At 46.9% G+C, this 22,852-nt stretch overlaps 2 long non-coding RNA genes across 6 annotated transcripts in view; one reads left to right on the top strand and one right to left on the bottom strand.

Moving 5' to 3' along the window:
* LOC140608044 (uncharacterized) overlaps positions 1 to 22,852 on the bottom strand; it is a 317,427-nt gene that overhangs the window by 129,614 nt on the left and 164,961 nt on the right. The window contains exon 5 of one of the 3 annotated variants that reach the window (XR_012009999.1): positions 20,802 to 21,954. The exons of the other annotated variants lie outside the window; for them this stretch is intronic. This is a non-coding gene — a long non-coding RNA (uncharacterized lncRNA). Of the gene's footprint in view, positions 1 to 20,801; positions 21,955 to 22,852 lie in introns of those variants that run through there. 3 annotated transcript variants of the gene reach the window in all.
* Positions 3,569 to 14,000, top strand: LOC140608018 (uncharacterized). Of its 3 annotated transcripts, none has more exons than XR_012009968.1 (3): positions 3,569 to 4,234; positions 4,677 to 4,816; positions 13,088 to 14,000. It is a non-coding gene; the product is annotated as an uncharacterized lncRNA (long non-coding RNA). The 3 variants fall into 3 exon arrangements; XR_012009975.1 differs by having other exon boundaries at positions 4,672 to 4,816; XR_012009974.1 differs by having other exon boundaries at positions 4,632 to 4,816.

The following is a 22,852-nucleotide window of genomic DNA, read 5'->3' as shown; positions in this document are numbered from 1 at the left end:
CTGGGGACGAGGTTTTCAAAATAAAGGGGCCTCCCTATGCGGGACTTCCTCTGCTGGGAATTCAGGACCAGTTAGAACCAGAGGTGCAACCAGCCGTTCACGCGAACGGAGATTTGTCACGACCCTGCTGGTAACGTCAAAGAATCAGAAACAACTCGGCGTTCACCAGGGAGGAACTAGTTAAACGATACGGTGCATCCAGCAAATGTGATTTTGTGGATTCTTAAAATTAAAAAAAAAAAAAAAAAGTTCGTGGAAACCATTAAGGACATGGGAAATGTTCACAATATGTTAAGGGGGAAAAAAAGCAGGACATAAAAACTGTATGTATAGTAGATTCCCAATTCTGAAAAAATAATAATACATCTAAATGCCCATGGGTCTGTAAGGAAATGCATAAAAAATTTAACAATGTTTATCTCTGGGTAGTGGGATTACAGGCGGCTTTTATTTTCTTCTTGAAACTTGCCTGTATTTTCAAATGTTCGAAAATAAATTTGTGTTCCTCCCCTATTCAGAAAGCAGTGTTTGGCTTTTGTTCTTTGCACGCGCTGAACCCCCACAGCACTCGCTGTCAGGATGACTTACGGCGGACGGCGTGTTACCCCACCTCCGTGGGAGCTCGCTCCGGCTTCTCCTCCGGGCTGAGCCAGGGAGCAGGCCTCGTCCTCCTCCCCCTCCTCCCCCTCCTCCCCCTCCTCCTCCTCCTCCTCCTCCTCCTCCTCGCCTGCCCTCCACCCAAGCTCTAGGGCCTCTGAGCCTTGTTTCTGTGGTTTGCCCGCACCCTCATCCCACAGCCCACACCTACAATTCCCAGACCAGGCGCCCAGCGCTCATGTTCTGGGTCCACTAGGAAAAAGGGTCACCGTCAGCCATGTGGGGTCTGCCCCATGGAGCTCGGGGGCCCTGTCTAGCCCACCCTTAACCACATTGAGCCCTGGGGTTGGGGCTGGAGCTGCCGTCGGAAGCACCTTCTCGGAGATCTGCTCACGGCAGGAGTGGAAATTGAAGCAACGCGGTGGAAGGAGGACAGAAGCAAGTACGGGGGGCGCCTGGGGGCTTGAGTGTCTGCCTTCAGCCCAGGGCGTGACCCTGGGGTCCTGGGATCGAGTCCCGCATCGGGCTCCCCGCATGGAGCCTGCTTCTCCCTCTGCCTGTGACTCTGCCTCTGTCTCTGTGTCTCATGAATAAATAAGTAAAATCTTAAAAAAAAAAAAAAAAAAAAAAAAAAAGGAAGGAAGAATGGGCTGTAAGAAATTGTCCCTGGTCCTGCCAGAAAGTTGCTACAGAGGACTCCGGTTGTGCATCTGTCCGGGTACAGGAGTTTCTTGCTGGACTCCCATCATAAGACACGTTGGGGGGGTGGGTGGAGACGCTGCTGCCTGTTGCCCCATCTGTGGGCCCCGACCTGGGGTGGCCTGGGAGGGAGAATGGAATCCGCTGGTCCTCCTGCTGGGGTCTCAACACGTCTGAGGCCCTGAACGTGTCACCAGAGCACGTGGGGTTCTGGGGATGGGCAGACAACCTGGGCCAGCATGGAGCTAATTGGGACCACGGGTCATCCCCCCATGCACTGCCTCCCAGCTGGCTCCCAGGCTTCTCTCATCTCCCCTTGCACAGCCCTACCTCCTGAGTACCCTGAGGACGTGCCACCACTGTTGTGTGCACCGTGTCCTCCTCGCCGGGTCCCTGGACACCACGGCCCTCCCTAGATGGGGCACAGCACCCCCACCGCACCTGCACCCAGCAGCAGGGGGGCGGCCACCACAGCTGCCATTGGCCTGAGACGGGAGGCACGTCAGAGAGGGGAAAGAAGCCCTGACCTCACCACCCGCTGATGCGTGGCCACATGCACCTGTTACAGGATCACCCACTGGCCCTTCCCCAAAGGGCTACAAAAATTGGGATTTCGGCTTCTAGGAGCTCCCGCCCGGGCACAGGCTCTGCCAAGGCTCTATCTCGGCTGCTTTGGTCAGGCGCCCCAAGCACCCTGCCTGCCTGCAAGATACCAGGAGGATGGACCAGGCAGGTAAGTCCCACCCGACGGCCTCCTCTGATCTCCAGGGGGCACAGACAGCACATGCGGGAGGACGACCCTCCATCCTCCCTGCGGAGCCAAGCCTCCCCGCCCCAAAGAGCCAGGGGGATGTCCGGTTGGCTCCAGAAGCCTACGCTAACCAGGGGCCGCCCCTCTCTGCCCAGGGCCCGGGCCAGCTCTCAGAGCCTCGTCCCTTTCCGGCAGAGGAAACTCACCCGGGACGCTGCTATGGGCACCCGAGGGGACCCGGGAACAGATTATTGCTTCATCCCAAACCGATTCTGGTACAAACGCGATGGGCTTTTTTCAACTTTCCCCACTGACAGTGGGGGGCTGTCCCCTGGCCTCCACGGCAGTTAGCCTGAGCCTCAAAACAGATTAAGCGAGGCAGGGAGGCCACATGGTGACCATCCCGTTAGGTCCCCTCTGCTCCCTTTCCGCGTGTGAGTCACACAGTGGCTTTTCGGAGGCTTTTCAGAGGTGAGGCCTCCTCCGGAGCCAACACTCAACCTCCCGGAGGTGGCACTGGGGCGGCGCAAGGGGCCGGCGGGCGCGTTATCCTGGATCCTTCTATTTGCTGAGACCCTTGCCGGGTACGGCCCAAGTCGGGGGGACACATGAGTTGTGGGGAACCCTGACCCCGTCTCAGGTAAGCTTCTGATTTACAGTTCATTGTGCTTTCCAACAAATAATTTTTATATAATAATCCCACCAGTAAGCACCGAACCTTCTTCTTGGGAATGCAATTAAGGGAAAAATTAGCAATAAATTGTTTTCAGTACTTAACCCAGCTCCAAATTTATGGTTGCTGGAATTTATCGTTTCAGAGGCCTGAAAAACGGCAATTAATTTTATCCCATTTCCTGTCATTCACCCTCAAAACCGAAATGTAAATAAAGAACCGTGCTCGGGCTTGGCTTTTCCTGCTGGTCACAAACCTCCGAACGAAGCGCCCCTCCCGCCCCGGCCAGTGGCCGCTGACGGCGGCTCCTGAACCTCAGAAGCAGGGAAAACACGCCTCATCTCCTCTTCTGCCGGTGCTGCCGCCGCTGCCGCCAAGCAACACGCGGGCCGCCGGCCCGGTGCAGGGATGTGCATCACGGAGGAGCGTCAACGAGCACCCGGCAAGTTGGATTCCGGCGCCAATGCTGGATGTATCCGTCTGCCCTATAAATAAGCACTGATCACCTCCATTTTATTGAACTCATTTTCCAGGCAAGCAAAGACCACAAGATTCTCCTGCACATTTTCTCTTTACACCCTCTAGTACTGCTGCTAGTGTCAAGTCCGACAGATTTATAGCCCATTCATTCATGGGAACAAAAACCCTGCCACGGCTGGTCATGGGACACGCAATAGCAGTTAGTTCAAGAGATAACAACTGCCATAGCTCACCTCTCCATTCAGCACTACAGAGCCAGCTCTACTTGGGAGGTAATAAATGCTTCTTGTTGTGTGCTTTGAGTCATAATCCAGAAATAACTGTGGTGGGCCTCGCCCCAGGCCCCGCCTCCAGGGGAACAGCTCCCCTCCCCGGGCCCCCACCCCCCGACCGGCTCCAGGCCTCCACTCCAGCCCCCTCTCTGCCTGCCACGGGGACAGCGTGGAGGGCTGCAGGCGGCCCTCGTGGAACCCAAGCCGAGGCCTTACATCTCAGGCGATTATGCAAAGTCGAAAAGCCCGACCTCCTTCTGCGTGGTGCGTGGCCAGGCGGGCACAGGCATCCATCCCAGCCTGGCAGGTGACCCTCAGCTGGCCCCAGCTCGGTCGCACGTGCCTTCTCAGCATCCTCTCTCTCGAGCAGTAAATGAGGCCTGACTCAGGACCCACACTCTCTTAGCAAGCCAAACTTGCTCCTGACCGAACCTGAGAGCCAGAGGGAGAATCAAAGGAGGGATGGCCCTTACCTTGCACGCGGGTCAGAAACCACCAGAGAAAGCCAGGGCGTGAGCCCTGATCCCAAGAGAGAAGGGGGCTGCTCCTGACTGGCTCACTCCAGAGCCTGGGGACACCCCCGGCGCCAAGGGGGCACGCAACCCAGCACATGTGGGAGAAACCGGTGGATTTTTTTTTTTTTTTTTTAAGTGAACAACCCGGAAAAGTATAGCCAGGATCCGTTCCAAACCCATCCTGGGACAGATTAGGAATCTGAATCTCAGAGCAGGGACAGGTTTGGACAAAGAAGCCACACGGCAGGTAAGCACTCTGCTTCATTTCAAAGTCAGCCTCAGCCCCTCACAAGACTGTGTTCGCTCATCTGTAATGGGCGTTTTAACTACACCTAACTCAGAGTATTGTTGTTCGAGCTGAATGAGATCTATAAATATATTAAATGCTACACATAAAAAATACATAAATATATGTCTTATCTAAATATCGTGTAATATATAAATACATTTGTATATACAAGCAAATGTATTTGTATAATAAATAGTCAATAGACATGTAGGAAAGTAAATAAATATATAGAGTAAATGTATAATAAGCATATAGTAAAAAAAATAGACACATAAGATAGAGTAAATAAATATACGTCGTCAAAGCTTAGCACAGTGCTAAGCAAGAGCCTGTGTTGTAAAATTAATTCGGTTAGTTGGAGAGACAAAAGATCCACACGAGACAATTTTTGAAAGCTCAGGAGAAGCCAGAAGATTACTGAGGATGAGACGATGCTTCAAGGGAAATGCCTGCAGTGTTTTAAACCCTCCACTAGGACACAGACACACCTGCCCACCTGCCTCCACCCCGGCGACGCTCTGCGGCCTGCGCTCTTTCCAGGTGTGTCGTCGGCGCTGTCACTGTTAATTAAACACCAAAAAAAAAAAAAAAAAAAAAAAAGCTGATGACATGGGACCCTAATACCATCCCTCTGGGCTCTTGGGGTCTCTGGACCTTGGGGTCCAGCTGGGAAATGAGGCTCGGAAGATAGACCTAAGGTCCAGGGCAAGCTAGTTGAGATGGGAGTCGAGAGCCTCCGGGCTGTCGAAGGTTCCAGAGAGACAAACACCAAGGTTAATCTCCGAGGGAAAACACAAAACCCAAGGGGGGCAGGGGAGAGAGGTTGCGACACGCATGGAGAATGACACTGGGCATCAGTTGCTGTAAGTACATTCGTTGCTAATCAATCAGCTTTTATTGTGACGCCCCTAGCTCAGCTCATAACGCAGGGAAGCAGCTTCAGCAGCAGTGGAAACGTTTCCAGTTTAATAATCCCTGCTAATTGAAAGCAGCTCGGAACCGAGCGGGGTGGGGTGGGGGGTTGGGGGACAGCGGCACAGTTTATGGCCACAGAGCTGTTCCTACGGGGAGCAGAACACCCTTTGATGCTGGAGGGGGAGGGCTGCGGACCCTAATTCCTCCCGCCGTCTGCTTGGGCGGGGGAGCCCTTCCCTTCCCATGTTTCCCTCGTAGAACGGTAGAGCTGTAGGACTGCCCTGAAACCTGTTTTTATCTGTGCAAAATTAACCACCCCCTGCTGCAAAAACTGGATTCTTTTCTTCCTCAACGGAGAATTCCATTCCTTTTTTATAATTGTTCTTTCCTTTCAAATCACCTAATATGACAAATGCTGGGCGACGTGATAGTTCATCTGCTAAAGAGTGTCTTTATGAGTTGAGGCTTCAGTGCTTTAATGGAGAAATTGCCTGATTTAAGTAAATCATGTCACCTTCACCCTTGCAATCATATTTGTTGCAGGCGTCTGCTGACCTAACCTGCGGAGCAAAAACAAAAACACATTTACATTTCCGGGCTGAGATACTCGGTTCAAATGCTGTACAAATGGGTCATAATGAAAAGTAATTTTAGCGCACGGCAGAGGTATGACTTAAGCACACTTTTGACAGTTTTTACACATACATAATTATTCAGCATTGTGATTTAAACAGGTAAAAGGCAGATTTCAGCGCAAAAGCCCCTGATTCCTCAGCCCTGGTCTTCTTGGCTTCCCAAGCAGAGCTACAAATGGAGTCATAGATACAGCAGAGGGACGTCCTCTGTACGATGTGCCAAGAATCAGCTGGGCTTGTCCTTCCCCCCTTGGGTACACACAAACCCCTCCGAGCAGGTGCCCAGATCTTGGTTCGGCCTCCCGCTCCCTGCGACGCCAAATTGCGTCTATCATGTGGTAGGGAATCAATACGACTTTGTCAAGGGACTGAGTAAAGATGGCCAAAACTGGGGGTGAAAAAAAAAAGATCTTTAAAAAAAAAATCAACAAACACAGATGTATAAGGAAGGCTTTCTCCAAATGAAGGCAATTAACAATTAAACATCACAGGAAGTGGACACTCAGGGTCAGTGAGCTCGCAGACCTTGATCCTCACACCTGGCTCTGCTCGGCATTTATTCCCTCCTATGATGGGGAGGATGGGGAGAAGGGCCTTCCTCATTCTCCATCCGCTCCTTCTCGGCTGCATGAAGGGTTCTGAGTATTAAAAACATAATCAGGGGCACCCGGGTGGCTCAGCGGTTGAGCATCTGCCCTCGGCTCAGGGCGTGACCCCGGGGTCCTGGGATCAAGTCCTGCATCAGAGTCCTCGTGGGGAGCCTGCTTCTCCCTCTGCCTGTGTCTCTGCCTCTCTCTCTGTGTCGCTCATGAATAAATAAATAAAATCTTAAAAAGAAAAAAAAAAAACATAATCACAGTCTTTGCTTTCCTCTGACACCAGCTGAGCTGCTTAACTGAGCTGCTTGCAGCAGCCAGGAACGTAGCAGAGGCTAGAGTCTCCACCAGGCAGCAAAGTTTAGTTCCTTTATTAACAAAATTTAAAAGATTTTTTAAAACTTAAAACATCTTAATTGGAAAGAATTTAAGTATTTCCTGAATAAACTATTCCCTTACATTTAGCTCGATTTTGCCATAAACCTAAAAAGTCCATCTAGAAGATGCCATAAAATTATGAGGCATTACAAGTGTTATACTACCCTAAACAATGGGACTTTAAATGGTAGTCAGTGCCTTTAAAATAATATACATTGTTCTCAAAATTCCATCTACCGCCACCACTACCCAAGATAATTTGGGGGAGGTGGGGGTGCATCTACGTTTCTTTTCATTTAAAAACATTTGGAATACGTATATTTTATTCTCCAAGTCTCTGCTTAGAGAACTAGATTTCTCTTTTGGCAACACGGGTTTATTCCTCTGGAAAATGGTGCTGGCACCGTATCATGTGCTGGCAGCTAGAGCTCTAGTTAAAATCAGGGTAAGAGGTGGGCTGGCTGGGCCAAGAGTCAGGGAAGCCCTAGAATTGGACACATTCTGGCATTCAAGGCAGAGTCAGTGAAACAGATGGGCAACGCCCAGCCCCAGTCCCCAGCCCCCAACAGACCCGTAGAGTCCCTCCAACTCATTCAGGCTGCTCCAGAAAGTAGTTCTCCGATCCTGGTGGCAGGGTTAAGAAGAGGTGCACCCATTTGCATAATGATAACCCACCCGTGTCCACACACACACAGGTTCTGGGATTCTAGTGGCCATGGGGCCCCTCCCAGACCAGCCACCCGAAGAACAGACCACGTGTTGACGTGGGCACATCATGAGACACACGCCCATTTCATCTTCAGAGCTGTAAAGAGTTGCCCAGAATTCACCCTGAAAAGGCAACATGGAAGAGGAGATCTCAGGGCTGGGGTAGGGAAAAATTTTGTGACGCCAGCAAGTTACAAAAGGGACACACTGAGAAGCACCTACCCCCTGCCACCGCCTGCCCGAGTCAGCTTGGAGGAGCTCCCAGTGGCCAAATCCAAGGACAATTTAAGGGAGAAAATAAATAATAGCACTAGTGGTGCTCAGGAATTACTGAGAGATAAAAAATAATAATAATAATAATAATAAATAATAGCAATACACTGTAACCCTTGGAATAAAACATATCCATACATTCGTGCCGATATCCATAAATGAATAAAGAAAAAAGACCAGCCCTCCCTTACTACAATTAAATTTCAAGTACAGAAGGAGTGACGGAACTAGGAAGTCACCATTAGCAAACACTGAGGCAATAACGTTTTTAAAAACATACTTTAATTCATCCCAAGCAGGGACCACCGTTATGAACTTTATTACAAGTGTTTATCTACTCTTCTCTAAAAGCATGACCAAAGAGCTCTCACTTCCAACCCGTGACATAACTCTCAATGTATCCTGCAAGTACCACTTTCGTAAACGTCTTTAATACGGGTGCTTTTATTTTTTGTTGTTATTTATTTTTTTATTGAATAAACTTGACACACCACACTGTGCAAATTTAAGGTCTACAGTATATTACTTTGATACATTTATATATTGCAAGGATTGAGCACGATCCTATGGTGGGCGCACACGGTCTCTGTGGTTTATCTGCTACTCAATACAAGCGTGTACCCTCAAACACTATCAGTCTCGACCCCCAACACCCCGTGCCCTGGTAGCCACTATTTTACTCTTGTTCTGACAGGTCCTATTTTTTTTTTTCAGATTCCTCATATAAATGGTATCCTACAGCGGTCGTCTTTGCCTGATTTGTCTCGCTTAGTATAATGAACCCAAGGTCCATGCAGGTTGTCACAAATGGTGGAATAGCCCCCTTTCTCATGGCTGAATAATACTCCATTGCATACATATACCACATGCTTTTTATCCATTCAACCACTGATGCGCATTCGGGTTTTTTCCGTATTTTGCATATTGTAAATAATGCCACAATTAACGTCGGAATGCACGTAGCTCACGGAAATCCTGCTTTCGTTTCCCTTGTGTATACACCCAGAGGGAGAATTGCTGGATCATATGATAGCTCTATTTTGAATTTCTGAGGAGCCTCCGTATTATTTTCCACAGCGGTTGGCCCAATTTATATCCCCCCACACACACACACAATGTATCTGGTTTTCCTTTTCACTGCATCCTCACCAGCACTGTCATTTCTTGTCTTCTTGATTCCAGACTTTCTGACAAATGTGAGGTGGGATCTCACTGCGGTTCTGCTTTGCGTCCCCCTGATGATGAGTGATGTTGAGCATCTTCTCGTGTGCCTGTTGGCCGTTCTGATGTCCTCTTTGAAAAACCGTCTATTCAGTTCTGCACGCTTTTTAACCTCACCCCTTCTCTGATACACAGTTGGCAAAAATATTCTCCCGTTCTGTTGGTTGTCTTCATTTTGTTCGTTGCTCCTTTTGCTGGACAGAAACATTTGAGTTTTGTGTGATCCCATTTGCTGATATTTGTTTTTGTTGTTTGCGCTTTGGACATCAGGTCCAAAACATTGCCAAGACCAGTATCAGTGAGCTTCCCTACTTTTTTTTTTCTAGGAGTTTTCTGGTATCATATCTTAGATTTAAGCCTTTGATCCATTCATAGTTAGTTTCCATAAGTGGTCTAAGGTAGGTGTCCAATTTCATTGTTCTGTGTTTCTCCAATTTACCCAACACCATTTGTTGAAGAGACCATCCTTTCCCCATTGGGTGTTCTTGGCTCCCTTCTCAAATATTAGTTGACTGGATATTCCAGGGCTTAATTCTGGGCTCTCCATTCTGTTCCACCAGTCTACGTATCTATTGTTGCACCAGTACCATAATGTTTTTATTACTACAGCTTTGTAGTATAGGGGGGTTTTTTTTAGAGATTTTATTTATTTATTCATGAGAGACCAAGAGAGAGAGGCAGAGGGAGAAGCAAGCTCCATGTAGGGAGCCCCACACGGGACTCGAACCCAGGACCCAGGATCATGCCCTGAGCTGAAGGCAGACACTAAACCGTTGAGCCACCCAGGCGTCCCTGTAGTATAGTTTTAAATAAGGAAGCCTGATACCTCCAGCTTTTTTCTCTGGATTGCTTTGACTCTTGAGGGTCTTTTATAGTTCCACACAAATCAGGATTATTTCTGCTACTTCTGTGAAGAATATCTCAGGTATTTTGGTCCATAATAATAATTATTGCAGCAAGAATCGGCAATGGATGCTAAAATTAGTAGGCAAGCAGAAATGTGATAGGAAACATGATATCGGCATAGCTTCAAAGTGCCTCCCCATGAGAATTAGAAACCCAGTGGACAGCCCTTAACCAAGTTTTCAAACTTACTATCACTTGTAATACAACAGAGGCATCATTTACCACCTGATATGATACACTCAGATACTAAAATACATTTTTTTCCTTTACAAAAATCTGTTACTTGTAAGATGTAATGGGGCAAATGATTATATGAGCAACCACGTAAGTTACAAGTTGCAAAAAAAATTGGTGTCATAATTTTATATAATACAATTAATAATACTTTATTAATATGACCTTTTGATTGATCATAAGATCTTGCCAGCTCTCTTTTCTGCAAAAGTCTGCAACATCATTTATTAGGTCATCAAAAATTACACCTTTAAAAAAAAATTACACCTTGAGCCACTTCATCCTCAGTTGACACAATTGAAAGCGATGTCGATCAACCTTGCCTGCTGCAAGACTGCAAATAATATTTGATCATTTTTAATTTGAGGATGATCTTTCTGCTGATAAAACTGTTAGTGGAGCTCTGGAGAGTATTTTACAGGCTGTGTCTGCACTGGGATCCATTTCTGATAAATTATTTTGAAATACAAATTTTAGTACATCCAGAGCTGATGATTCTCATGGAACAATTTTTCTAAAAAGATTTAACTCTTCACACGAGTCAGTTTTGTGTAAGTCTGAATTTAATTTTCATTGTAAATTTATACAATGGCGTCTTAATATTTCCTATGACATTTCCTGTAACTTGTGGAGGTCATACAAGAACCTAAAAGTAGCTTCATCATTCATACGTAAGTCAAAACCCCCGTTGATGCGTTCTATCACTCTATCTTCAATTACTAGGAAAAGTTAATTTTAAAATTGCCCCCCTCGTTAATACTTGGTTCTTCTGAAGCTTCTATGAAAGCAGTATTCTTATCCATCAAATACATTGTCAAATGGGACAATATTTCAATCCGAGCCTGTGGATATTTGCTTTGCCACGTGGTAATGGTTTATAAAAAGAGAGGTTTTTAAGTCTTTGAAGATCCTAATAACTCCCATAATGCTTTATTGTAATGCCACAAATATCCACGTGTATGTTTTTCTTTTGTAGTATTTTACTGACAAGAGTTAACTGTCTGAGCATTTACAGTTCCCATCCTGGCTCTCAGGTCAAAGAGTTAATGTTTGTGCAGATACCACAGGGACCAGCTCCAGGGATGGACAGGTAAGCTGGCCCCGCGTACTACAGGTGCCAGCGCTGTTCCCAGGAGGAGCCCCTCCTGCAGCTGCTGCTGTCACCACTCACAATCTGTGTCCAGATCCTGGTCCTCACTGCTACTGACACATCTCCTCTGCTCGTGTGCGTATGTTCCATCATCCCATCAGACTTCGCTTACAAAACACAGTTCAAAGATTACACTCTTCAGAATTTCAACATTTTTCAAAAATTGCAAAACAGTTAAGACTCCTCTTGCAGACAGTCGCATGCCCAGCCTCCACACGCCTGTGAGGGCAGCCCTGTAGAGAGATTTATACTGTCTCCAGTTGTTTTTTTTTTTTTTTTTCATAGCCTATCGTCATACTAAATGTGTTATTCCACAGCTTTAAGTTCACTCCCCAGTAGGTCTTGGAGCTGTGTCCACATTGGCGCATAGAGAGCTGCCTGAGTGTTTCCAGCTGCTACACAGGGTCCTGTAGAAGGACACATCAGTGTTTGTTTACCCATCGCCTTGTTGACGAACATTTAGGCTGTTTCAGTGTTTCCACGCTGTAGGACAAGCGATTCTGCAAGTGACATCCTTGTGTCCTTGTGTTAGTGCTTCTTCTGACACCAAGAAGTGGACGTGCTAGGGTTGTGTTGGTTTTATTTTGTTTTTAACCTAAAATGCCTACCTTCTTCTTTATTTTGTTTTTAACTTAAAATGCCTACCTTCTTCTTAATTTTTTAATGCAAATTCAATTATCCAACAGATAGTACCTCATTAGTCTCAGATGCAGCGTCCAACAATTGTCTACCATTTATAGGCCTGTCACTACGCATCAGGCAGTGTGCTGAGTGTTGGATGTGCACATCTCATTTAATGCTCTTACCAGAACTATGGAGAAGGCAGTGTCTCATCCCCATTTTACAAATCTGAGACCTAGACCCAAAGAGGCCAGGTAAGCTCAGGACCTGCAGCGGGTGAGGAAAAAAGCCAGAATTCTCCCACCAGGCAGCTCCAACTCCAGCACATGCTTTCCTCACGACTGCGCCCATCTGACTTCATGTGTCTTTATGGACCAGTTTGCATTTATGAATTGAGAACCCACTATGTACCCTTCACTATCTAGGAAAAATCTTGGTGATGCAGATCCACTGAAATCGAGATGTTCATCCCACATATGGGAGAGGGGCCCAACCTCAGAAATTTGACCAGACCCCATTGCTAACAAGCAGCAGAGCTGGGGCCTACACCAGAGCCCCTTCTGTTTTCCTAAGGATGCATATATGCATCTGGGCGTGGTCACCAAAGCAGGTCTTAGGCTCAGAAAGCAAATCTGCTCAGTCAGGTGCTGGGACGAGAGGAGCAGAGTCCCTGGAGTCTGGCCTAGAGTCCTTCATCTCCATCACACACACACCCTTGCCCCCTGATACGTCGTCTCACAGCAAAGACCTCCAGTTCCAAGGAAGCCCTCACCTGTGCGGGAGGCCAGAGGTGCAATTTCATCTTCGCCACCTCACACCACTCAAGTCAAGATTAGGCTGGACGTGGCCCCAGAAAGGGCCATGGTGTATTGAGAACTCTGTTTGGACAGGTCGGCTTTCTATGTTCATGCTCTCACCTCAGTACCCCTCAACCCCAAAGTTTGTCGAATTTGAACTTTAGACACAAATAGGAGCACAGGGAACAAAAGAACACCTTTGAGTCTAATCGGTGTGACCCTGATCAACTCGGGACAGGTAATCCGGGCATGACAAACTGGTGGCCAGGCAGGAGCAGTAGAGGCATCTAACTCTTTGTGTAGAGCTACAGTCGATCCCAGGCGATTCTCTGCCCATATTTAAGCTTAGTTTCTCTCCCATATTTTCCAACACACAGGTCCTGGTTGGCCAAGGCCATTGACTGCCTCTCAACCTCTACCATCATGGCGGCTACAGAATGAAGACCCCATTTCCTATTAACCAGGGTGAAACACAGAGGTGAAATCGCCTGCCTGGGCGCCCTGGCTGTGGCTCACTGAAGCGTATCTGGCAAAGGAAAACCACAGTAAATCTAAACTTTTCCCGCCTGCTTTCCGCTGTGCCTGATAGATTTAAACAGGAACCGTGACATCCTCTCCAGAACCCCCTGCCAGATTACCCTCTGACCTCCACTGGATGGGACAGAAAACAGAAAGAAATCATGAGACATATGGAAATATTTAGTCATTCCAGATGCAGACATACATCTGAGCAATTAGAGCAAACGTCACATTATATGGCAGAGTTAGTGCAAGAAACAGGAGAAAAATGTAGTCTTTAGGTGTTCTTCCAAGAGAACATTTCAACTATGAAACTATGGGAGGCAGTCTTAAAAGGAAAAAAATCTGAAAAAACTGCTTTTGTGGGGTGAAAAAAAATATGATGGATAGATTTTTTTTTTTAGGTGGAGAATTAGAAGACCAGCTCAAGAGACATTACCAGGGCTCAAGATGGGTCAGTAAATGAAAAATGAGAAGGAAATAAGAAAAAGAGGTTAGGATAAAAAAAAAAAAGTAGTTTGAAAAGAAAGGAAGAAAGGGGAATGGGAAGCAATAATTAAAAAGGAAACCTCTTCCCTAGACCCCATGAATATGGAGGCGTTCAAGGAAGAGGATCACCAGGCTCCTTACCCAGAAGGGACTACATGGGATATGCTTTTATTTCACACGAAAATGGAAACGAGTTAAATTTCTCTATTGAAAGACTTAGTTTGGGTCACGAACAAAACCCAGCTTTGTGCAATTGCAAAGGAGCACACTTACAATAAAATGTCCCAGAAAGTTTAAAAAATGCATTCATGCATTTATTCATTCAACAAATAAATATTGAGTTCTTTCTACATGCCAAAGAAGGCGACAGGCAAAGACCTACCATGCAGACATAAAAATAAATCAGGGATGATAATATTAATATTTAACAAAGGAAGGATTGAAGCAAAATGGTCAATGTGAACATTTTTTTCTCCATCTTTGCCAGATATATAAACAAAAAAATAGAGAGGATTTGCACAATCTTACTAATAAGCTTACATATGTGTGTATATAGGGAACATGCAAAATCATATACCCAAAGATTCAATATGGCATTTGAACAAAATGGGTTTGAAGAATTTTATTAATAAACTTGAATACACATACACATCTTTCAAACCTTCTACCCAAAAGTCTAAAAGGCTTTCCACTAACCACAGGTGGCTATTTAAATTCAAGTTTCTAACTAATTAAAAAGAAAACAAAGAATCAGTTCTTCAGTCTTAATTTCCACACATCATGTGTCTAGTGGATACCATCGTGCAGCTGTAGTGCATTTCTATCTCTACAAAAATTCTACTGGATGCTGCTGTACAGAATGCAGTTTTTAAAATGCTACATAACATTTATGAAATGTCCCTATAATATGCACAAAAGAAAGATAAACTTTTTAAAAATTTAATTGAGATTAATAATTAAAAATCAAGATCTTAGCACTGAGACATGTTCATTGTTACTGGGGTGTCATTGCTTCTAGGTCCTCTCAGCAGACAGAGCTGGGAAACGTGTGTGTGTGCATATGCACACACCTGCACATGCACACACAAATACACGCATGCACTGACACACAGAAACACACATGCAAAAAAAAAAGAAACACACATACAAATATGCACACACACATATTACTTATGCATCAATATTTGTTTCTATATCTATAGATGATAAATATATAAAGAGATGACAGATATAGGTAGATGATAGATGATAGGAGAAATAACTGATAGATGATAGATAAATGATAGATGATGATGACAGATGATTGATAGATAGATAGATGACATAGATGATATAAAAACCATGGATTCATCTGCTACCATCTACTCTAATCCAGCACAGCACAGTACACTTCTCTCTTCCATTCCATACATCCTCCACAGTGAGAAACTCCCATTAATGCTCAACATAGCTATTCACGTGCTCAGGCCCAGACCTTAGAGAAGTCCGCTTCAAGATTCTAATTCATGACCACTACAAAAAGGAAACCAACCTGAAGCACCACCACCTAGGGGCCAGTATTTGTTTGTTGTCTGTTTGCTTAGTTTAGGTAGGGCTCCTTAGAAAAATAGCAATCTAGAACCAGGGCAGAGAAAGGACAAGATGAACCTGATGTCTTCCAATATAAGAGAGTCAAAAAAGTGCTAGAAGAGTCCTGGGAACAGGACCCAGAGGGGAGGGACTCCTGATTGCCAAATCTGGGACAGTTTGAATATCAAAATATTTTTTATATGATGACAATAACGGGTTGTAAGCCACTGAATGAATTGAGCCCATGAATCCATTCTGATATAAATACATACATACATACATTTTTTTCTAAATTAAGAAGGTGAGAAGAAACCTTCTTTCTAACCATAGAATGCCAGTTGCTAATACAGAATGAATGATGGGGTCAGGAAACCAGGGGAGCATACCGTGAGTAGTCATGAAGGCTGACGGGTGGAAGCCAGAAAAGCACGGTACGAAGTCAATATCCTCCTGATAAAAACTCAATAAATTTGGAACAAAAGCATCTGATCTTAAAACAATACAAAATATCTACCTCAAACCACCACCAATACCACCTGTGACATCTGGCATCATTTTGGCCTAAGGAAGCAATGAGACAGGGGTGCTTATGATCACCATTAGCAATGCTCTCTCTGTTCTAGGCAATTCAGTTAGGCAAAGACAAAACGTGAAATTTATGACTATTGGAGACATATGGGCAAATTTTTTAGTACTTCTCAACGTGTTTGTTGACCTTGAGAACCCAAGAGAATGAACTGAAAATAAACATTAGAACGACTGAGGGGGTCAATCTCATGGCCAGTTGTAAATAGATCCATATTTTATTTTTTTTTTATTTTTTTTTTTAGATCCATATTTTAAAATATTCTTTCCTATTTATCCACATGACCAGGGAAAACTAACCATAGTTAATAATACCAAATAGTATCATCCACCATCACAACTGAAAATCTGAACACATCAGAATAAACCAAACAGTAAGTGTGAAGGACGTCTATTAGCAAAATGAAAAGGTCTGGGTAAATGGAGAGATATATGGTGTTCTGGTAGTATTTATTATAAAGATAGCACTTTTCCAATTGATTTGTAAGCATAACGCAATTTCACTCAAAATCCTCATGAAAGTTGAATGCCCATAAAGGTTCTGAAAAGATGGGATTTATAAGTGATTTATCCTATTAGATATTAAAACAGATTATAGAAGGATTATATTAAAACTGTATGGAATTGGCCCAGAAAATGAAAGACGTGAAAAGACACAAACGAGAAATTTATCTGAAAATAAAACAAATAAAATGATCAATGACTACGTAACAAAGATGTTTACCCCATTAGTTACCAAAGAAAAGTAACACATTGGGGCTTTAAAATGGACAAAAATGGGGAAAAGCTCTAAAATAGGGACAAAGAAGTAGGAACTGTATACTCCCCCCACATTTTGAACATGAGGGCAAGTTTCTTCAAATCTGTAAGGCAAGCAATCTGGAAACGTAAGAAAAAACTTTAAATTTCAGTGCAAACTTTGACTCTGGAATTTTACATTTAAAACCAGAAGCAATTGCCCGCATGACCTCATGGAATCCTATGCAATCATTTAAAAATCACATCCTTGGGGCACCTGGGTGGCTCAGTGGTTGAGCATCTGCCTTCAGCTCAGGCTGTGATCCCGGGGTCCTGGGATCGAGTCCCGCATTGGGCTCCCCATAGGGAGCCTACTTCTCTCTCTGCCTGTGTCTGTGTGTCTTTCATGAATAAATAGATGAAATCTTTTTTAAAAAATAAATAAAATCGCATCCTTGAAGAATTTACTCTGAAGTAGAAAAATGCTCACAATCTAGTAAGAGAGAAAAGCAGGCTGGATTGACCCTGCAGAGCAGGATGCAGTACCTACAGGGAGCAGGCATCTGGAGAGCGCGGCTGGTTGACCAGACAGACACGGAGGCTCAGGAGGCCGTGCCTGTCTGTTCGCCAGCAGCCCCGTGGTGTCTGTCCTGTGTGCATCTCTCCCCCTCCTCAGCTTTCTCTGTCCCATCACTTTGGTTGGCTTCTGGGTGGCAGGACTGCAACTCATTCATTCGTTCACGTAGCGCGTGAGTCAGCTGTGGAACTAAAGGAAAACCACCCAAATGAGAATACCAAGAGCTTGCTACCTACGGGGGGGGAGCCAGCCCCCACCTCGTGTTTGGCAGAGACTCAAAGGCAAGCAGAGGAGTGGGAAAGCTTTGCCGTGGGAAAAGGCAAGACCCCAGGTTCAGCCTGTTGGCCTGGGGGCAGCTGCAGGTGAGCTAACTACAAGCAGGGCATCCTGTGTGATGGGTTAGGGGTACCAGTCGGTCCTAAATTGGAAGCGGGGGCAAAACCTAGGCACAGCGTCAGTAATTAATCAAATCCCAACCACCTAAGGCCAAATGTTGTCAGGGTTATTGTTTGGCCTCCTGGACTGGTTGCTACAGACTGTGGGTCAGAGTTCAAGTTTTATACGTGGCCTGGCTACTGGCGTACATTCAGCCTCTCATAAGCAGCGAGAAAAATATCAGGAAATACACTGCACACCCTTAGGGAGATTATGGTTGTCAACAAGGACACCCCAGTATTTTGTAAATTCCTAATCACTTGTTCGTGTTCCATGGCAGGGATGTGTCTACCTGGCACTCTAAGAGCACACGGTCCTTGAGATAAAGGCCACAACCCATCGCCATGACCTGCAAGACCCCATCAGTCCTTGGCTCTTGCTGGCGCCTCCAGCTTCGTTTCTCACCACCCTCCCCTCACTCACCTGCTCTCCAAACACACCAGCCATCCTGCCGATGGAAAACCAGCAGCCCCAGATGCAAGCAGAAAGGGATCGCTTCATGGGGGGAGTATTTTTTTCACCATGTGCCAGCAATTCTAAAATGACGCCTGGGATCAATAAAACACTCCTTCCTCCCAAACCTTTTTTGTTGGTCTAGGTTCTAAACACCTACTTCCATTACTTTGAGCCTTAATGATAAATATGCACGCCCCAAAGTAACACATACCTACCATTTTAACATTTTAGTGCGCACCGAGTTCCACGCGGACGTTAATTCCACCGATTCCCAGTTATCTAGAGGTCCCTGAGACTCATGGACTCAACTATAAGCAAATGTGTTTTAAGAGTAAATTTGCAGCAGTCCGGAGCTGTGCAAGTTCACTCTGAGCACAGACTCCGTCTGCAAGCCCCGTGGAAACACACACACCCTTGCACTTAAGCAGTAGATTCGAAATAAACAGTGAAAGCCCCGTGATTGTGGCGACAAAGAAAAAGAACCTACATGACTCGAGTTCTGTCTTCCCCAGTGATCGTTTGGAAGTTCATACGTATTTCAGATTTAAAACAGAGTCTGAACCACGTGGTGTGACCTTTTGGTTTTATAAGAGCAAATTTCAGTTCATGCATGATTTATGGAATTTGAGTAGTGTCTTTAAGACCGAAATTCATTATTTTCCGTTGTTGATTATTTGTCTGAAAACTGAAAGAGAACCGAGAAAATAACCTCTTACAGCCGTGGTACGATTTAGTAGTTTTATCCTCGTGTGGATTTATAAATGAGGTTAATCAGTCACAAAAATATCTGCCAACAGCCAAAACCTGCGTTGGACAACGTACAGAGAAACATCAAGCATTCACGCCGTTCCTTGAGATCTATGCCCAGAGATTGTGGAGAAGGCCATTAACTCTGCGGCAAACAAATGCAAGGAAATGGACAATTAAATAGAAAAAGAATCAAATTTTAAAGAAGAATGCCAGGAAAAATGACCAAAGGCACTGCTATAAAATTGCCAGAAGAAATCGAAAGAGCAACGCATGAGAGTCTCGATCCTTCTACACCAAGAACCGGACTCTTGGTCTAAAGCGATAGATCCAGTCCTGACCTGTCCACTAGCATTCAATCATCTTTCTGATTTCCTTAAAAGAAGAAAACTTTTGTAAGTTTTTACTGAATAAGAGGGAAATTGGTGATGAATTTTCCGGTAATGTTATTTTAGTGATTTTCAACCGGAGGAGACATCTGAAATGGAATTTCTAGGGGCGCCTGGGTGGCTCAGTCCATTAAGCGTCTGCCTTTGGCTCAGGTCACGATCCCGGGGTCCTGGAACCGAGCCCCGCATCGGGCTCCCTGCGCTGCGGGGAACCTGCTTCTCCCTCTGCCTGCTGCTCCCCCTCCTCGTGCTCCCTCTTTCTGTCAAATAAGTGAATAAAATCTTAAAAAAAAAAAAAAGAAATGGAATTTTTAAAAATCTGTGCCAAAATGATCCTCCCGTTTAAGACTTTTCCAGAACTATTTGTGACTCTACTGCTTATGTGAAACTAAAATTCCTAAGGAGGTGTTCTGCTCCGGCCATCTACGGGCCAAGACGGACGGACAAATCCAGCCGTGGTGACTACCAAATGTGAGCACGGGAAGACGCTGGCAAAGCCGCGGGCACATTTGCAGGGGTCAAGGCTCGAAACGAGGAGCTAAAATGCTATTATTTATTACGTCAGCAGACCAACACGTAGCAATAAGTTTTTCCACATTACTGTAATTTAATAGTATTCATTTATTACATATTTTTCCTGTTTGCCCTGTAATATTTTTTCTGGCATGATCCTACGCACAAAGTTCAATTAAAGATGTTTCGTTGGCTTCGCGTCTATTCTGGTCATTACTATCATTTGCTTCTGGAAGAGAGGGCCGAGGGCGGCGGAAGCCGTCCCGTGCATGTGCCTGATGCACCGGGCTCGTCCCCGTCCCGGGCTCCTCCGGCTCCAGCAAGGCTTCGGGGCCTCTGAACCTCCCCTTCCCCCACCTTCCAGATCACTGGGTCCTGGGTGCACCCCAGCGCTAATGTCACCCTGCCTGGCCACCTGGATGGCGGACGTGCTCCCGCCCTGCAGACCCCACAGTCTTGCACGACCCTGGGACGGTCCTCCCAACCCAGAGCCCGCTGCCAAGGGCCACTCGGGTGCTGGGGCTTTAGGTTCAAGAAAAGCAGCCACTGTTTGAAGCAAGACAGTGGCAGGACCGCCTGTGGCTTCTGGAAATATCACCGTGGCAGCGGAGAGGGCAAAGGTGGGGAGCGGCACAGATGGGGGCGATAGAATGGCTGGGGCTGCCCTCTTGGTATCTTCTGGAAAAGCCCAGGGACTGAGGTGCCACACGAACCCAGCACCTCTACATAACTTCTGTCCTGCCCCCCAACACCTGGGATCTGCCCTGCACCCCTGAGAAAGGGGGTGGCCTGGTCACCAGGAAAGGAGAGAGAGGGGGCACATGGGGAGAGCGGGCTGTGGGCAGGGCCAGGCCCGAAGGTTGGGGCGGGGCTGGGGGCCGGGGAGGGTGAAGATCGGCTTTGGGAGGCGTCCTAGCCGAGATGCTGGGGTGGGGGGCACGGGGCCTAGTGAGCGATCCCACTGGGCCCAGTGCGTGCCAGTCACCACCCTCCCCCCGGGGTGAGAAGCCACGGGGAGTTCTCTGGGGGCCCCGCAAATACAGAATTTCCAAGGCTGAAAGATAAAGGGCCACTTGTTCTTCTTTATTAAAATCCAGTTTGGGGGGGAGGGGTGCACCTGGGCGGCACAAGGGTTGAGCATCTGCCTTTGGCCCAGGACATGACCCTGGGGTCCTGGGATCAAGTCCTGCGTCGTGCTCGCCGCAGGGAGCCTGCTTCTCCCTCTGCCTGGGTCTCTGCCTTCTCTCTCTCTCTGTGTGTCTCTCGTGAATAAACAAATAAAATCCTTAAAAGACAAATCCAGTTTGGCAAGAGAGCTGTGGCCAAGCCAGCCCGCTCTGACCCAGCAGATCTCGTGCCCGGCTCCCACATCCCGGGCTGCATAGACGTGGCTCAGGGGCCGGGCAGATGCTCCGCGGAGCCCCCCCACCCCGCCCCGCACACTGGTGGCCAGCACTCGCCTGGTCCCCGACTCCGCCGCTGATGGAGGAAGCCCCCTGGGACAGGGAGCAAGGGGCACGCTTTGAATCTTTACACGCCACGAGGAAGAAAATCAATTTCAATGCCCAAAGGAGGGAATTACTGCAGCAGAAGGTCACCAGCCACGACAAGTCGCTGGATTGTTTTGGAGACTTGGACAGAGGAAAAATGCCTCTCCGAGTGAGGTAAGAATGCTCGAGCTCTGAAGCAAACCCCTCTCCCCAAGCATCATGCGAGAGAGGCCCGGCGGGGGCAAGACCACACAAAGGAAGAGGCTCCTTTGTGCAGACGCTGACGGTGGCACGATTCGAAATTTCTGCCTCCCACCGCGTCACACAAGTCATCGACTGCGCTGCAGAGTTCTGACTCACGGGCAGTCTTGGAGGGACCAGCTGACATTTGAGCTTTATTGCAACAGTAGTGGCCAAACCAGCGGCAAGGGCCACTCCGCGTGGATGTGAGCGACGGGCTTCAGGCCAGCCTCCGGGCCCCAGAGCTCTGGGGTCCCCTGAGCACGGACGCATGGACGCCTTCTAGATCCACTCCAGCCAAGCTGGGAACAAAGAACCCGCGGATGCCCCAGTGCCCTGTCCTTCCTGGCGCAACATAGCACGGTCAGAGCAGAGGCCAAGCATGGGGTCCGTGGAGCTGGACACTTAAGGTCTCATCTCTGGGAGTAGAAAGTGCAAGGGATCCGAAGCCAACGCTCCTGTCCAGGCAATGTGGAGACGGGTGTGTGGTCCGTATCCTGCAATTAAGAGGAAAAGAGACTTTTGCAGGTTCTTCAAGGCTGCCACCCCCTAGATGATTTGCGATCAGTCCCAAACTCTTGGGAGATGAGGGGCTCCACCTCGTTTCCCGACATTCAAAGTTAGAGCAGGGGCCACTATGGTCCTGCTGAGACTGGGGCCGGGAAAAGCAATGAAGTTTCTGGAATGAAGACATCTTGAGAAAGTGGGGGTCTAGGCAGGTGACTCGGCCCACCCAAGGACACTGTGGGTTTTTTTGGTTTTGTTTTGTTTTTTAAGATTTTACTTATTTATTCATGAGAGACACAGAGAGAGAGGCAGAGACACAGGCAGGGGGAGGAGCAGGCTCCATGCAGGGAGCCGGACGTGGGACTCAATCCCGGGATCCCAAGATCACACCCTGGGCCAAAGGCAGACGCCCAACTGCTGAGCCACCCAGGGGTCCCCCAAGGACACCGTGTTTGTGGGAGTGGCTTTTGTCCCCGACAACACCTTTCACCAGGGCTTCTGAGAGACGACCCCTGGGGACCTCCGTCCCTCAGGATGGAAGAGCTGGCTGGTGACCACAGCGGCCGCGAGGGAGCACTGCGGAGGGAGCACAAGCAGTCCTGCACAGCAGCTGCCTGGAAGCCACATCCCAATGCCGTCCGTAGTCAGAGGAGAATTAAAATAAATTAAAAACTGGTGGAATGACACCAGGAGCACAATCCATGAAAGAAGATAATGATACATTGGACGTCACCAAAATTAAAAACTCCTGCTCTGCAAAAGGCACCGTTAAGAGCATAAGAACAGAAGCCACAGACAGGAGAAAACACCTGCAGGTCACGTAGCCAACAAAGGACCCAAATCCGAATTCTATTCCAAACTCTCAATAATAGGAAAACAAACAACCTA

The sequence above is a fragment of the Canis lupus genome, chromosome 1, assembly GCF_048164855.1.
Source record: "Canis lupus baileyi chromosome 1, mCanLup2.hap1, whole genome shotgun sequence".
Classification (NCBI taxonomy): Eukaryota; Metazoa; Chordata; class Mammalia; order Carnivora; family Canidae; genus Canis; species Canis lupus.
Note: the sequence above shows the minus strand (reverse complement) of the source record. Positions and strands in the feature narration are given on the sequence as shown.